A 17,209-nucleotide genomic window follows, 5' to 3' on the forward strand; every position below is an offset into this window, starting at 1 on the left:
CTACCATCACAGTCTTAAGTTTTATTTCCTGTAACTGGTTTAGTATTGAATGATTTGTTGGGGAATGTATGTGTGTGTGCTCATAATTGCTGTTTGGAAATGTATGCACAACTCTAATGACTACTGTTCTGGCAGGGTCTTGCCTTCTCTGAGGTGTTCACCGTACTATGTAGTTACCTTACTTTTTAGATCAGAGAGATAAGAAGGATACTGTAAACAAATTCAGGTAGGAAATTATTCAAAGACAACGCTATCCTGGCATAGAGTGAACCAAACTTTCTCCCAGTGGTAGCATTATATTTTGGACAGATAGTCCATGCTTTTCCTTAGGATTCTGCTTTTTCTTGAAATTTCATAGGATTTGTGCTTTTGTTGATCTGCAGCTCATTAATTTCAGTCAGTTACCCATTGTTTCATACAGCAGAAAAAGGGGCTTACAAATTTTTGTTGGTAACTATTTTTGTACCATAAAGACACAATCCTGTAGCTGCTAGACATAGCCTAGATGATCATAGGATAGCTGGGTTCCCAACTCCGACATCAGAGATCCATTCTAAGTTAGAGTTGGGACTCCAACCACAGAACTCTTTCTCTTTGTCCTTACACCCAGCATGGTTCTTTCTATGTCAGTTGCGGTCCTGAAGTCGTAAGTGCATTTTCAAAGCTGGTGCTGTGTGCGTGTGTGTGGGGGGGAGTATTTCGGGGTGTGGAAATGGAGGAGTGAGATTCTGCTGAAATGTGAGAAATCCCTATGAGGCCTCAGCCCCTCTCCTTGCAAGCAGGATCAAAGGACATGGATTGCCCACATCAGCTGTCTATATCTTTTGCAAGGGGGGAGAAATGAGGAGGTGATCCTTGCCTCCCTTCTACTCCCATGCTCAAACGGATGACCATAATCCTCTCTGTTCAGAGGGTCACAAGTAGCCAGTTAAGTGGCATCCTTAATAATCTTCCGAGACTTTGAACTGATTTTATATTTGGACATTAGTTTTCAGTTGCCTGATTTCATCATGTTGATTATCATTTATAGTGCTGGTAATGTTTTGCGATTATGGATTAAGAGTAGCAGTGTTTGTTTTTCATACAACAGAAAAAATAACACTCTGACCTTTTGCTGCAATCATAGTACAAAGGACAGTTTAGGGTTAGTGCTGGCTTAGCTCAGTCTAGGCTTTCTGGGGTGTGTCAGTGGGTGTTGTGAGTTGTCTAGAAAAAAGCATTTGTTCAACAGCTTAAGGAACTTGCAGCACATCTTGCTTTCAGTCAGAGGAAATAGAGCAAAGTGAAAATGTCCTTCAAGATTTCTTCTCCCTCTTTTTTGACTTGCCTCAGAGACATTTTAAAATGAGCCCCGGATGCTTATTTTAATTTAAATAAGTGCCTTTTTGAGATTGGATGGGATATAACTGTTTCAAAATATTCAGCTTCACAACAAGCACTTATGTATCTATGGCAAAAAACATTTTCTGAGGAAGTTTCTGTGAAGCAACCAACAGTTGTTCATTGAGCTATGGAGAGTCGCTCTGGCAACTGTGAGCCTATGTCCCAGTGCCCTGTTCTGAGCTGGAATGCATTGAAAAAAATTAATTCAGGATGCAGATCTGCACAATTTGCCATCAAGTTGTCTACATCCATTTCTCAATCTTCAGTTTGTGTATTAAGAAGAGCATTTGTTTGTGGTGTTCACCTTTGTCCCTTAAGAAAAGTCTGCTTTTGTCTGCTTTCTGCTAACGCTGTTGTTCCTTTGGACTCGCTTACTCATTATTATTTTTTTGGAGCCACTGACACAGAACAATCCTAATAGATGAGTGAAGCAAGCCTTTCCTAATATGTCATGCTTGTGACCAGTAGCAAAAAAAGATGGAACAGATTATTTTTTCAAAAGATTGTGTCTGCAGTGTCTGTTCATCATAGCAATGCCAAGCAGATCTTGTCAACTTACTGAAGGGGTCAACGCTGGTTTCACAGTTATACAAAAGTGCAGTCAGTCTATCTCTAAAGAAAGCTGTAGTTAATCACACATTTATTTTTGACAGAATAGGATTCCAAACTCTTGTCAATGAACACAATCCATCCATTTCCTGCCATAACTGGTTCTTCTTTAAATCAGCTGCGTTTCAACTAGTTAAGGCATACCAGTTCCATTTCTACCAAAGAGTTAGTTGAAACTATCTCAAAACTTGTGTATAATGACAAAAATCAAAGTGATACTCTGACAACCTGGATTGATTCATTAGCACGTTCCTTTCCTTAGTTAAGAAGATTCTTTGTTTAATGCTTAGAAAGTTTTCACAGATTCAGATGATTCAAAGTTGTCAGAAATAATTAGTTGAGAAGTTCTGAGAGAGTGCTGAGGAAGTCATGTACTTGAAAATGTCTTTCAAGATTAAGCCCCATGTCATGGTTAGCAAATGATAATGCAGACCAGAAGGAAAATATGTAGATGCTGTAGAATCTACACCCATTGACTAAGGATTTATGGAATGTTTCAAGGCAAAGAAAAGGGTGGGAACTTCATGGTTCTTTCCAGACAGTCTAATAAATCACTTCCTTCTCAACACAGAGTGCTGCATCTCTTAGACTTGCAGTTTCTGCCATCCACTTTCACAGTTTGAAAACCTGGAGAAAGTATTGAGCTTGATTATGTTCTCCTGTTCAGTTTTATTTAATTTTTTACTTTGTTTTTACCTGATCAGTAAAGTGGACATAGACTTTGACTTGTTTTTGACAGTTTCTGCACTCTCAGTTTGCTACAGAGTCATGGCATACTATTTTAATTAAAATAGTATTTAAAGTGAGGACATGCTTTACCAGGCATTCTAAAAAAAGGACACAAGTCATTTGCATCAGGCTTTCCAATAATACCATTTCATATTGAGGAGTGAATGAACTCTGAATTTGCTGCATGCATTTGCCTGGGCCTTGGCATGCTCACTGATGCAAGCATAGTTGCCTTCAGCACATTTGCCTTGAGCAAAGATTGTACTTTGCTGTGCCAGTTTGGTCGATAGAACACCATCAGATTTTAACATTAAAATCCTTTACAGTAGTCAAGGTTGTTACTACAGAGCTTCTTTTACAGAATAACCTAGAATAGATCTGGATTTAAATCAAAGAATTCCTGCCTTTGACTATTTACTATTCTCTGGCTCCTTTGATCTTTGTCTGGACTTTGACTTTTGTCTGGACTGCTTTAGCCCTTCCAATGGACCATTGTATTTCTAGATACAATGTATGAGAAATCCAATGGAGGGAATTGAATATCTAAAGGATTTTCTTGATTTGGCTCCATGGATTACATTCTGCAACCCAATCTAATGTCAGCTAAATCAGATATATAAATCAGCCAGCACAAGGCCTTCCATTTTTTAAAATGGGAGGGTATTTTGGTATTTTTTAAAAAGTGTATAAATATATGCACATTTTGGGTGCTGTTCTGCAATTTGTACAAATTATGAAGCAGAACCCCAAATGTGCAGATTACAGAGCAGGTCAAAAATTTTGCGCATCTGAAATTAATTGTCAGACATTTCAAAGTGACCAAAGTGGAGTGTGTAGCAGCTTGAATCTAGAGAATTTGCTTGATTGATTGTACAATTTATGTACAGTATCATGATTTGTGCAAGTTACATTAGAGATATGCACTCTTCAGTTCCAAATTTGTGCAAATTTTTCAAGCAGTTTTGTGGAAACCAAAGCAGCCCCCATTCAGGCCTGTTTTGGACCATCAGACTGGAAAGGCATCAATTTAGCTCAAATAGAATGATTTTCCAGTATCACATATCCTTGCTAGGATCTACCCTGCTTCCACTGGGGTACTAAAATGATAGTTCTCTATACATGCTGAAGGCCTGGGACACAGACTGGGTGATGTCCAGCATCTTTAGTATCCTGGACTCCTCAGAAAAGTCTGGAGTGATCCAGAGGACTAGATCAAGCCTCACCCCATCTGCTAGAAGGCTCCATATGTGTAGCAGATTGTTACTTCAGTACATGTGAAGTCACTGATTGTACACTGTGCTAATGCATGTGATGTGAGAACAAGCCCTCCTAGTCAACTTTTGTATGTGCCCTGACTACTGTGATCTACTTACAGTCAGCACTAACATTCTTAGAATTAGAAACACAATGTTCTTCTCATTCCTATACATAGCACATCACTGAAAGTTACAAGCTGAGACATGAAACAAAAAGAGCTGTAAACTCATCACTGTAGAGCTGATTTGGTGATTTTTTTGTTTTGTTTTTTTAACCTCCCAACAGTTGACATATATCCCCATATTATGCTAGTGGGAAAATGTGGTTTACTTCCTAATGGATTTTTGCTTGCTTTTACTTACTTGCTACCCACACTTAGGGCTGAAATACACTGTCAGCAGTTGTGCTGTCTCCTCAGGGGAATAGTTCAGTAAAACCCATGTGATGTAAGATGAATCTTAGATTCTTCTTCATGGTCTCTGTGCATCACATAGATGGGTGCTTCTCCTGCACAGTGCCTCCATTCAGGAAGATTCTCCTAGCTAAGCCTGGGATTTTTGGCAGGAGTCCCACCCCCTTCCCTTTAGTATAAATAGATGGGGCTTCTGCCATTCGTCAGTTCGCTTTTCACCACTGTTTGTTGTGCCTTGGGATTCCTAGCCTTCGTCAAAACTTTCTCTTTTTTGCCTCTTATTTGCTATTTGCCTACCTACCCCACTTTTTCTTTTCTCCCTTGTCTCAACAGTCCTCCCCCTCCCAGAAGCCCCCTTCTGTTGTCCCCTCTTTCACCTCAGACTTCTTCCTTCTCTTCATTATCCTTTTCTTGTCTTGATGACACACAAACCGGCCTTCAGAAAGTGTGTCAGATGTGGTGTCAAAATGCCATCTATTGGCAGGCACGAACTGTGCCTTCTTTGCCTGGGTGAGTGGCACTGGGTGGACAAGTACCCTCACTATCAAGCATTTACCAAACAAGCCTGCAAAACAGGCCAGGACACCTGAAAATGGAGCTGTGGGAAAGAGTGCTTGTTGCTATGCAGGGTGTTGCTGGCGATGAAAACAGTCACCCTTCCACCTCAAAAGAAGCCACCCCAAAACACCCTCTGTCCACAGCAACAGGTGTACTGAAACTGACTGTGTTGATTCTAAATCAGCCTACTTCTCTTGATTCGCTGAGAAAACACAAAGAAAAGAGAGAGTACCCACAGGACTATCTATGGCCACCAACCCATACTTGATCCGGAGAGCAATGGACCATGGTGTCGTGCACACACATGACACCTGGCGCACTGAAGTCATCATCCCATGCAGGATCCATCCACTTCTGGCCAACATCCATCTCAAGCCCATCAACCACAGCCTGATACCTAATGGCAATTGCGTTCCCATTAATCAACTCATCCTTGTCTAACATGATGGACTGTGCCTCGGATTGGATTCCCAACATTGTCTCCTCTCAAGGCCCTGGATCCCCACGCAAAAGCCTAGGGCATGTTTTGGAACAGGTCCTCTGCATGGCTATGTCTTTAGGCATCCAAGCCCAGCCGGTCACTGAAATGGATGAACATATAGTCTATGATGTGATCTGAACAGAGAACTCTGTCCCAGAAGCCATACCATATATTCCAACACTACAACTTGCCATGAAGGAACCTTGGGAACTTCCCAACCAGCCACATCCTACATCGCGATGACTGGAAGGGATGTACAGGGTGCACAAGAGTGTCATACCATTTCTACTTCACCATCTGCACCTGAATTCCACAATTGTTAAATCAACAAAAGGACGACAGGAAGTCGAACACTCTGCATTGACCAACCATGAAGGTTGCCACCTAGATGTGATGGCTTGGTGTATTTACTCTGCCATGTGAATGGGCCTCCAACATCTCCAACTACGAAGCCATGATGGGGAGGTACCAGGTTTTTCTATGGCAAAAGATGGGGGCTCTGACTGTGTTCCTCCTGGAACAACAATGAGAGCTTGCCAGAGCCTTCATCACTGAGGCCTTCCAACTGTCAAAGCAGCAAATCACATTGGCTTGCCATCATGTTTATTGTGATTCAAGGGCCCTGATCAGTGCTGTAGCTGTTCATAGACATGCATGGCTTTGGGACTCTAACCTTCCCCAGGAGACTCGGGCCAGGACTGAGAACATGCCTTTTGATGGAGAGCAGCTTTTCCATTTGAGGATAGACAAGTGCTTGGACATGCTCCAGGAGGCCAGGGTTATAGCCAGATAGGTGGGTTTTGGCTCCTTCCAACCCAGAATGCATAAGTGGCCATGGGCCTAATCATCACAGTATCAGTCATACCAATGCAGGCAACCAAGTTGCCCTAGCACTATGGGCAACATCCTCCATCCCAACAATGCCATTGCGACGCTACCCAATCTCAACAACCTAAAAGAAGGCTAGATGCCAAAAAAAAAAAAAAAAAGCAACATTGACAAGTAGCATGAACCAGTCCCTCTTACTCTCCACCATTTCCATTTGGTGACCATCTAAATTACCATCTTCCCATTTAGGAAACCATCACATCAGATTGATGGGTACTATCCATAGTACAACATGGATACAAAATCAAATCTGAGACCTTGCCACATCTTAGAACAATTTGGATAACTCCCCCCTCTTCCTTCCTAGCAGAGAAAGTTAACATCTTACTAGCTAAAGGGGTGATCTACTGAGTTGAGCAATCCGAAGTACAGCATGGTTTCTATTCAAGATAATTTACTGTTCTGAAAAAAGATGGTGGTCAGCACCTAATTCGGGACCTGCCTGGAGTGAATCATTTCATTCTGACCTAAAAATTCTGAATGGACTCTCTGCAAGACATTTTACCATTACTGCAAAGAGGGGACTGGTTCACATCCACAGATTTTGAAGGATGTGTATTTCCATATAAGCATCCACTCAAGATTATACTCACTATCTACGGTTTTAGATTGGTACTGACTCTTACGAATTCAGAGTTCTACCATTCAGTCTGTCTACAGCACCAAGGTTTTTTTACCAAATGTATGGCCATTGTATGCACCCATCTGTGACTTCAAAGGATACAGATCTATCCTTATTTACTCTCATAGATGAATAGTTGTAAGTAGCTGCCTCTGAAAGTGAATTTTCAAGATCTGTTTCAAATATTTTCAATCTGCTCAAACAACTTGGATTATATGTTAAGGATGTAAAATCCATGCATCTTCCCTTGCAGTCAATCATGTACATCGGAGGTTACCTGGATACTCTGTCAGCTCGAGCCTACCTACCAACAGACTGGGTAGAAACACTGACATTGGCCCATCAACTGTGCTCCAAACTGAGATCTGCCATCTGAAAAATCCAACAAAAATCCAACAATATGGCATCAACCATGGCAGTAGTCCAGTACACAGGACTACGCATGAGACAACTCCAGTTGTGGTTTATGAACGTGCACCGTTCTGACCACAATTCAACCAGGAAAGTTCTCACACTTTCCCCATCCATAAAAGCAAGCTTTTCTTGGTGGACAGACATGTCCAACTTGACTCTGTGGCTGTCTTTCATGTCGCTGGAAGAATAGCGGTGGTCACGGATGCATCTCTCACCAGTTGGGGCATCCACTGTGTTTGGTACCAGATGCAAGGCATATGGACTGGATCAGAATGCAAGAAGCACATAAATCATCTAGAGCTCCTTGCGGTCCACAGGGTGCTGCTCTCGCTACAGAACATGCTGATTGGGAGGCATTCAAGTGGCTTCAGAATATACAACAACCATATTTTATCTCAACAAGCAGGCTGGCACAAGATCTGCTACTCTAACCTGTATGAACCTGTTTGAATATGGGACTGGAATATTTGTTGGGATATATCCCTGCATGCCACCACATGGCTGGCACAAGGAATACAGTGGTGGATGCTCTCGGCTGGACCCCATTCTGATTACACAAATGGGAGCTCAACGAAGATGTGTGGGAGCACATCTTTTCAGTGTGAGGTACATCAACCACTGACTTCTTTGCAATGGAGGACAATGCAGCATGCAGCGCTTACTGCTCCCAAGCCGCCATGGGACGGAACTTGTTGAGAGATGCATTCCTTCTTCAATGGAAAGGAAGTCTATTTTATGCTTTTCTAGCCTTTCTTCTTACCAAGACAATAGCCAAAATATGAATGGAGTGAACCTCTTGCATCCTAATAACACCATAGTGGCCCAGACAGCCCTGGTTTCCATTCCTTCTACAGTTCTCATGCATCTGTTGAAAATACCAAACCTGATCACAAAGAAATGGGGGAAAGTCCTACACTTCAATGTCCAGAAACTTCATCTAACAGCTTGATTGATGACCCAGTGGCAACAACTGCCAATTTGAACCCACAAATACAACTTATTTAACAAGCAGCACTACATCCCAACACCAGACGTTCTATTACATTAAATGGAACCATTCAAGAGTTATGTGACAAAACATGCCTTCAATCCAATGATGGCACCAATACAAAAAATTCTAGATTTTTTCCTCTTGTTACATCTGAAAGGTCTGAAGCCAACTTCTATCTGCAATCTCCTCTCTGAGAGGTGCAATTGATGGCTCCTCTGTCTTCTTCCATTTCTTCTCATGGAGATTTATGAAAGGACTTCACAATCTCAATTCTCCTATCTGATTGCTAGTTCCCAGTTGGAATCTATCCATGGGGTTGGAAGCCATAATGAACCTCACTTCAAACTACTTGCAACCATCAATCTGCAAGTAGTTTGAAAATAACTTTTTTAGTGGCCATCACTTCTTCTCATAGAGTGAGTTGTGTGCACTACAGATAGATCCTCCATATCTTACTTTTCATAAAGAGAAGGTGGTCCTAAAGCTAGATTCTGTCTTTTTACCAAAAGTGTCCTCAGCTTTTCACTTAAACCAAGAAATAATACTCCCAGCTTTCTTCCTGTCTCTATCAACGCCAATTGAGAGGACATTACACACACTAGATGTGTGCAGAGCACTAGCCTTTTACCAATCCCACACAGAATTGATCTGGCATACCAAAAGACAATTCATTAAATGGCAGACCATTCCAAAGCTGAACCTATCAGCCTATGGTGTTTAGCCCACTGGATCGTAGAGACAATCAACCTAACATACCATCTGACAAACCTTGAGCTACCATACCAATCCAAATCTCGCTCCACCAGGGCAGTATCAACATCAACTGCCCCACACACAGGCATGCCACTACATGAACTATGCTAAGCAGCCACTTGGTCTACACCATCCACTTTCATGGACCATTACCAGCTCAACATAAAAGCAAGACAAGACTATTTCCTTGGCTGAGCTGACCTCTCCTCCATCCTTCAATGACGGCACCTCCCACCTCCTGTTCTGGTAAGCTCGCTAATCATCCATATGTGTGATGCACAGAGACCATGAAGAAGAAAGTAAGGTTGCTTACCTATAACTGTCATTCTTTGAGTGGTCTTCTGTCACAACCCACCCGCTGGCCCCACGTTGGTGTGGGTGGTCTCATATCTGTTCTCTCCAGCAATAGAATAGTACGAATTCAATGGGAAACATCAGTCTCCAGGTGGACAGACAAATGGCGGAAGCCCCGTTTATTTATACTAATGGGAATGGGGCAGGGCTTCTGCCAACATTTCTAGGCTTAGCTAGGAGAATCTTCCCAAACAGAGGTACTGTGCAGCACCCACATCACCACTCAAAGAACTACAGTTACAGGTAAACAACCTTGCTATGTTGGAAATGTACACATTCAGCTCATGCTTTCTCCTGAACTTTCTTTCAGTAGCAGCCATAGGCAATTTGTGGTGAACAATATCATAGAAGTTTATTATATGAAATCTTTCTTAGGCTAAAAGGCAGCTTAACATCTGTACAATTACGGCGAGTCTGCACATTCTACATTAAATGTGTTTCATAGAGGTCTGAATTAGTGAGTGTGCTACACTTAGTTATGAAAGAAATAATAGCTTGAAATCAGATTTCGTTTGCATTTTGTTTTTGATGTATCTTCTTAATCATATTAATAGCTGGGAATTCTTTGTACTAGGATTTCCCTAGCATCAGTGGACTCTAGAGGATTAAAACCTTCTGAGTCAAGGAAGGCCTACATTCTAACATTTTTCAGTATGCAAATCTTTGTTGCCGATGCTCTAAGAATAACTACTGCAAGTGTAGATTTGGATATTTAAATGTTATCTTAAACAAATATGTGTGCTTTGATTGCATCATCTTTAGCAGTGCTATAGATTATTATCAGTTGGAAGTAAGACGCTGGCGAAGAACAAATGTTACACTCAGTTAATTTATCCCCTCCTTCCTAGAGATGGTTGAGAAACATATTTGGTTCCTTTTTAAAAATAAGAACTCAAAATACACAAATGTCTTCATAAAAGGGACAGAAAGAACTTGAGATTTTAAACAATGAATATAGGAGAAGTACATATTTGTATGTTTAGTCCAAGGGTTCTGGGTTTGAATTCCTGTGCATTCAGCTATGTTCAGGATGCTTAGTTAGGCTGCCATCTTTTTTTTCTGGCAAGCTCCTCAGACTGTCAAATGGCAGTCAAGTAGAACATGATCCTTTTCCTGCTAGGAATTGTTCTATCTATTGAACCTAGCTGGTACAGATGGGTGTGAATTTTCCTTAGTTTTTAAAGAAGTATTAACCAAAATTTGGAACTCTTTTCCTATATGGTATAGAAAGAACTTGAGATTTTAAAAATTCGAATGCAGGAAGATACAAAAGTGAATGAATTGTTTAATTGTCATCCTTTCCTCATATGTTCATTCTAGAGAAAGCATGGCCTTTCTGTAATGTCCTGTGTCACCTTGGTACAGAGGAAGCTTGCTCTTCATTGTGGTAAACAAACACTAGATATTTTCTTCTAGTGTATGGTGAATCCAGAATCTACAAGTCTGCTGCTTATCACTGCATTATATATTAATATTCCATAAGCAAATCTAAGCACCTCTGTGGAAAATACTAGTAGCTGATCATGAAAATGTTTCCAGAAGAGTGAATCAGACAGATTTATTACCCCATCTAAAAACTGGAACAGTAGAAATCATGTTTTATTACCACTCTCTACTACAGCAATTAAGATATGTAAGACGTACTTATATATCTTATAAGACGTAAGATATATAAGACACAATGGCATTCTTTATCTGTTACCCCATAGCTATCTTCCTTGTGCTACAGCTTTAAGGCAAATCAGGGCACCCCTAATAACTAGGGCCACAATATACCATTAGTTAGCTAAAGTTTAGATTAGATCAAAAATCTTCCTCATATTAATGAGGTAGCTAATTTTACTTAAGTTATTAAGTACAGGTAATCCCTTAGTTAAAAAAGAGAGAATGTCCTTAAGTTGAATTTGTATGTAAGTCAGATCGTATATGTAAGCCAAATGTTTGTCTTAGTATATGTCCATATTTTACCTTCCTATGCATATAAACACTTAAGAAACACTTTGATATTCACTAAAACATCTGAAGCACAATACGGCATTGTAATCATGATAATAGTAACATAACAATAAAGTAACTACAATACTGGAGAAAGAGAGAATCTCTTATGTATGTGTGTACATAAGAGATGTACACACATTTCTTTGTTTTATTTGTATAAAACAATTAAAAGAAACATTTCTTAAAACAGTTTAGAACATTCTTGAGGTAACATTAAGCCTAACATTAATTGATGACAGTGGAGTTGGACCTGGTATGGGAGAGTCAGGGTTTGATAGCACTGCTGGGGGTGGGGTTGTCACTAGAGTCACTTCTCAAAGTAGGCCTCAAGGGTTGTTTGCAGTCATGTAGTACCCTAGAGATGTATCGCATACTTCTAGAGATATCGTTGTTTGTTTAATTTGCTTTAGATTTAATTAATTTTATAATTATTTCTATTGATTGCTTTCCTAATTTTATACTCTGTTTTATTCCCATTAATGCGATTTTTATTTGTTTTATCTTGTGATTGTTTAAATCTAATCTGGCAGGATATGCTATGTTTTAAATGGGTAAGATGTTGTAAATCATCCTGAGAGTCATTGACTAAATAGTAACGGTATAAAAATGCCTTAAATAAATAAATAAAGAGATAGCTGTGCTACCTTTGCTAGAGGTAGAGGGAATCTCTACCTCTAGCAAAAAAAAAAAAAAACCCCATGAATATCTCTAATGAAAAACTGTGAGTATCTCTAGGGAACTACATGGCCACTGATTGCCAAATGCAGTGTGTAGTTGCCTAGAGATATTTATGACTTTTCTCTAGAGATATTCATAAAGGGTTTATGGCAGTCTGCAAGTTTGTAAGTACAGATTATCTGTAGCCTGGACATTTGTAACCTGGGGACTACCTGTTCTTACAAAAGCAGCTGACACAGTCTTAGGTGGGAAAGTGTCGGAGTGCCTGAGGCAGGGATGAATTCCCACAGGAAAGGCCCAGTTTCATCAAGCACAAAATCTGCCCAAGATGTGCCTATTCCACTGTGGCATGTTCAACAATATTTCAGATTACTTCCCCATAGAAATCAACTGGATTGATTGCCTCCTTCCCCCTCTACAGAATCTGTGTCTGGACCACTCAGAAGAAGGTAAACTTCACCATAGATGACCATATGCTATTGTGAACTGTGCAGAGAGTTGCGTGGTATCAAAGTTAACAAAAACAAATAAATATGAGGGATGCATGTTGAACAGTCATGTATCTGTAGCCTACATGCCTAGCATCTTGATAGATTGATGTCAGGCAAGAAAGGGGTCTAGGGCTGTAAGAAGAACTATACACCCTGATGAGAAACTTCTCCTTGACTAGTGATATATTGAGAAGCAAGGGTTACTATGCTTGCCCTATTTAAATAATTCCTGGAAAAGGAGAGAGGAAGAGAAGGAGGAGGAGGAGGAGAAAGCAAAAACTGAGGCAAGCAGAGGAGAAAATAGAGTGAGCAGGAGGTAGAGAGGAGCAGAAAAGCCAATAACAGCAAACTGGAGCAGGGAGAGAATGGGCATGAGAGAAATGGGGTTGGACTGAATGTACAGTGGGGCTAGAGAGAAATGTTGAGAGTGAAAGAAATGGAGTTCTTGCTAAAAGCCACCAGGACTTCAGAGAAATACCCCTGTCAGTGTTGTTCTGCAAAATAAAAAGCTGTGAAAGGGTAAAAAGTTTTTATAGGAGAGACAGACAGAAAAAAGTTTGGAGCAGGAGTATAAAGTCAGGGGTCAGAGGCTATAATGGCAAGACCCCACCAACCTAATACAGACATCTTTTTGGAAGATTTCAGGTAGAGTCCAGCTCATACTAGAATCAATGGCAACCCTAAAAGATAGTTATCTGAATCCAAACTCTCTTTGACAAAGGACTCTTCCAACAAGGCAATCATTGTCTTTACTTTAACTTGATTTAACACATCTTCATTTATACTTATACCAAAGGCTGTATATGTTAATGGTCTGGTGAATAAACGTAATTCACTTATCTAAAAAAAAGGTTTAAATAATGTGCTTTGTGTTATAGAAATAACGAACCAAGAAGGTTACAGTGTGGTATATGTGGGCAAACAAGGTGTATGTTACAGGATTCTCTTGTGGATCCTTATCAGTAGGATGTGGATCATGCATTCTCATGATGGAGGGCAAATTTTGTTATCACTGCCACATTATGTTCTTTATTTTCATCTCTTCATTTCCTCCCAATGCAAATCATGTATACATATGGGAGAAAAAAAAGGGCTGTACTCAAGGACACCACTGCTATGGGAATCTGTTTCCTGCCTTTGATGGCATCAATCATTAAGAACAGATCCTGCTCCTGTCCCCATAGTGGTGTTCTATATTTTGTTTCTTGGTTGTGTTTCTGGTCATGCTCCTCTGTCGTATTTAAAAATATCAAATAAATATGTTAGACTGAATCTTGGCTACCTATGGGTATCTATAAATATTCAATTTATATTTTCCAAGCATCATAGGTAGAGATACTATATATAATGTTTGTATTGGCATTATGATATTCGTAGAAATCACTGGGTTCAACTGATGCACCCCTTTCTTCATTCAAAGAGGGGTGCATCCTAAATGCATTCTCTTGCAAATTTGTAGTAGATTTCATTTGTGGTAGTCCAATCTGGGAGCAAAATTTTTCTGAAATATAAGGGTGGATGGGGAAATAAACTAACAGAACCAACTGGTCTGAGTTGAAGCAGTCTAAGGCTAAACCAAATATTTTATTGCAGGACATTTTTTAATTGAAATTTGAGGAGAGGCTTGTGTCAAAACCACCCCTGCAACTCACCTTTTCTTTGCCCTTGCTATAATTTCACAGCAGCTGTACTTTTCCTCCTGGCAAGGTCACTGCATGTCTGTGATACTGTGTCACTGTTCCAAAGAAATATATGAAGCATACAAGTGGCATCTTTCCACTGCCTCAGGAAGTTCAATTGCTAGTGGGAATGCCTTAACATTTTGTCCCTCACCCTTCTGCCCTAAATTGCATGACGGCATTAGTGGTTTGGGAGATTTGGCCCTATAAAGTTACTTTCTTAGTTCAGATATAGTAGTTAAAGGGAAAATTTCCACAACCATAACAGGTTTTTGGGGGAACATACCTATTTTTCCCACCACCAATGCTGCATCAGAATAAATGGGGAGATGCTAAGATTTTATGTGGGGAGATAAAAGCTCTCTTATGAATTCACTGGGCTACGGTTAAGAAAACAGTTTTAAAATCAAATAATATTCTTCATTGTGGGCTTTGATTTTCCTTTAAATTATTCTGCTTTATATATGACCTCAATTTAATTATGGACAGTAATGGGTGGGCTACCAAGCTCCATTGATTTGTTAATCATAAGATCATTTTCATTATTTGATACACTGTCTTAATTCTTTCTTGGATTAAAATACCATTGCTGCTGTCTAAAACTCAGTGTCTGGGTTCTCACAAGTTAAATGCCTTGAGAATGTTAACCATGCAATATGATTAAAATTCTTCTGAGCCTGACAGGCAGGCACAGCAAGGGCTGTGTGCCTCTTCCTCCCGCCTCTCTTGTCCTCATAGCCCACCTCAGCCCACAGGCCGTTTCCCAAGGGCACTGCAGAAGCAACAAGGTGTCACCTGAGCTGCAACAAGCCATGTAGCGCTCACCACAACTTGATGTTTCTGTGTTATCTGCGCTTAGAAGAGTGAAGGCAGCCCAGGGCCACGTGAACACTCCACAAATAACTCCGAGCTTCCTGCTATCCCAAACGTTAAAAAACACTTAGCTGTGGGCTATAAACTTGTACTTTGGAACGTACACTGTATCCTTGCAGACAAGTGTCCAGTTTTGCAAAGTTACAAAATTGCACATTTGTAGGTCACTACAGACTTTTTAAAGAATGTTTTTAAAAAGTAGGTGGGATCAGCTATTCTTACTTTTGGGGATGCTCCTTCTATTCTCCTCCCTTTTGGACAGATCCTCAGGGGTTTTGGGTGGTGTTACAAAACTCCACATGTCCCTTTGGCTTTACAATTTACCTGAGTTAGATAGCAACTCAGGAAATGCCAAAACCAGGGGAAACCTGAGTAGTGGGGGTGCAAGTCTTGTGATTTAAAGGGACACACCTGCCCCTTCACATGGGGGTTTTCCCAAATTTTGAAGTGCCCCCAACCACTAGCATCAGGGGTACTGTCAACACGTGTGGGGAGTGGTACCTGGAGCAGCAGACCTCTCCCAAAAATAAATGGAGGACCACACTGCAAAAAGGGGAAAAAACTCCTTTCCACAAAGAACACACTCTCCTGACTATACTTTGACAGGTCAGCTCCTTGCAAAAGGATGAGTTAATTTTAATTAATTTATTTTTTAAGTGAATGATCGTGGTCAGCTCCCTAAAGGTACCCCTGATAGTTCTTTAGCAGTCAGAGTGCCAAGGAAAAGCAGCTCCCCTGTACTGCCTTGGCTAGATCAGGAAGCCTTTGTGCCACTCTTGCCAAGGAGCTCTCCGTTGTTGGTGTTGGTGTTTTTACTTGACCATGGCTTATTGTGCAGTTTATGTTTAGACAACACAATAAGCCATGGCTACTCAGAGTGAATTCTAATACACCAAAAGGTGGCTTGCAAGCCACCCTGTGAGAAAAGTGCTGGGCTCAAACAACATGCTAAACTCTGGCTGACAAACCATCATGGCTTAACATGTTCTGTGATTCCAGTCAGAGTTGATGTTGTCGTCGTCTGTGATTCCAGTCAGAGTTGATGTTGTCGTCGTCGTTCCATACCATCAAGTACTCATCTCTGACCTATGGCATCCCTGTGAATGAATGCCCTCCAAAATGGCCTGCTATTGACAGCCCTGCTCAGCTCCTGTAAACAGAGTCCCTACTATACCAAGGATGAATGCTGACAGGAATGCCACAAGATCTTAGTGTTCATTCTCCCTCTGTAGATTAATCTGCCTTCTCCTAAAGATGACAATGGCGAATGGCCAGCATGCGAACACAGCAAGCAGAAAATAAGCTCTTTTATAATCATTAGGTCTCCCTGACTGATTACCATCTCTTGATGCAATCTTTGCACTCTTTTCTCAGAGCTAGCTTGACAGGGAAAAGCCCAGTATATCTTAAGAGAATTCTGCAGAGGCTGAGGAGTGTCAAGTTGAGTAACATCTTTCAAATTGCTCACCACAGGGGTGAGCAGCTTCCTGGGTACCCTAATCCAAACAATGTAGTCAAATTAATACTTAAATGATAGTCCTGACTACTTAGAATTAGTAGATCAATCTGGAGTGTTTATTTGGTTCACTGTTAGGAACAAAATACACTTCATTATTTACCTACCTTAAAGGTGCTGGAGCCATGTAGCAGAGTATGATTAATCCATTTATCACCTTTCAGTGTTTTTTAAATAACCTACTGTCAGATTTAAGATGCATGTTGTAAAATGACTTTGGTGATTTATAAATATATCAGGCCATCAGATATATTTATACATTAGGAAGCAGTTTCCAAATGTTATCTGGATTGCAATAATTACAATAGTAGGTTTGGTAAAGCACAAGGGTGCAAACAACCATATGGAAAAGTATGTTATGAATCCTTGAATGGTTTCTTTATCAAAGTAGCCTCGGGGGCAGCAGTTTTATGTAGAAATGAAACAGGAAATGAAGAGATATGCACTTAATATTTTCCCAGTACCCATTTTATGAGGGAGTTTATCCTTGTAAGTACTGGCAGGTAGTAGTGGAGACTCTAGG

At 40.5% G+C, this 17,209-nt stretch overlaps 1 protein-coding gene across 1 annotated transcript in view; it reads left to right on the top strand.

Annotated features, from left to right (window-relative positions):
- Positions 1–17,209, top strand: part of KALRN (kalirin RhoGEF kinase) — a 599,751-nt gene that overhangs the window by 365,476 nt on the left and 217,066 nt on the right. The gene's annotated exons all lie outside the window — the stretch shown is intronic.

This window comes from Varanus komodoensis, unplaced genomic scaffold, assembly GCF_004798865.1.
Source record: "Varanus komodoensis strain SLA01 unplaced genomic scaffold, ASM479886v1 scaffold32, whole genome shotgun sequence".
In the NCBI taxonomy this organism is placed as follows: domain Eukaryota; kingdom Metazoa; phylum Chordata; class Lepidosauria; order Squamata; family Varanidae; genus Varanus; species Varanus komodoensis.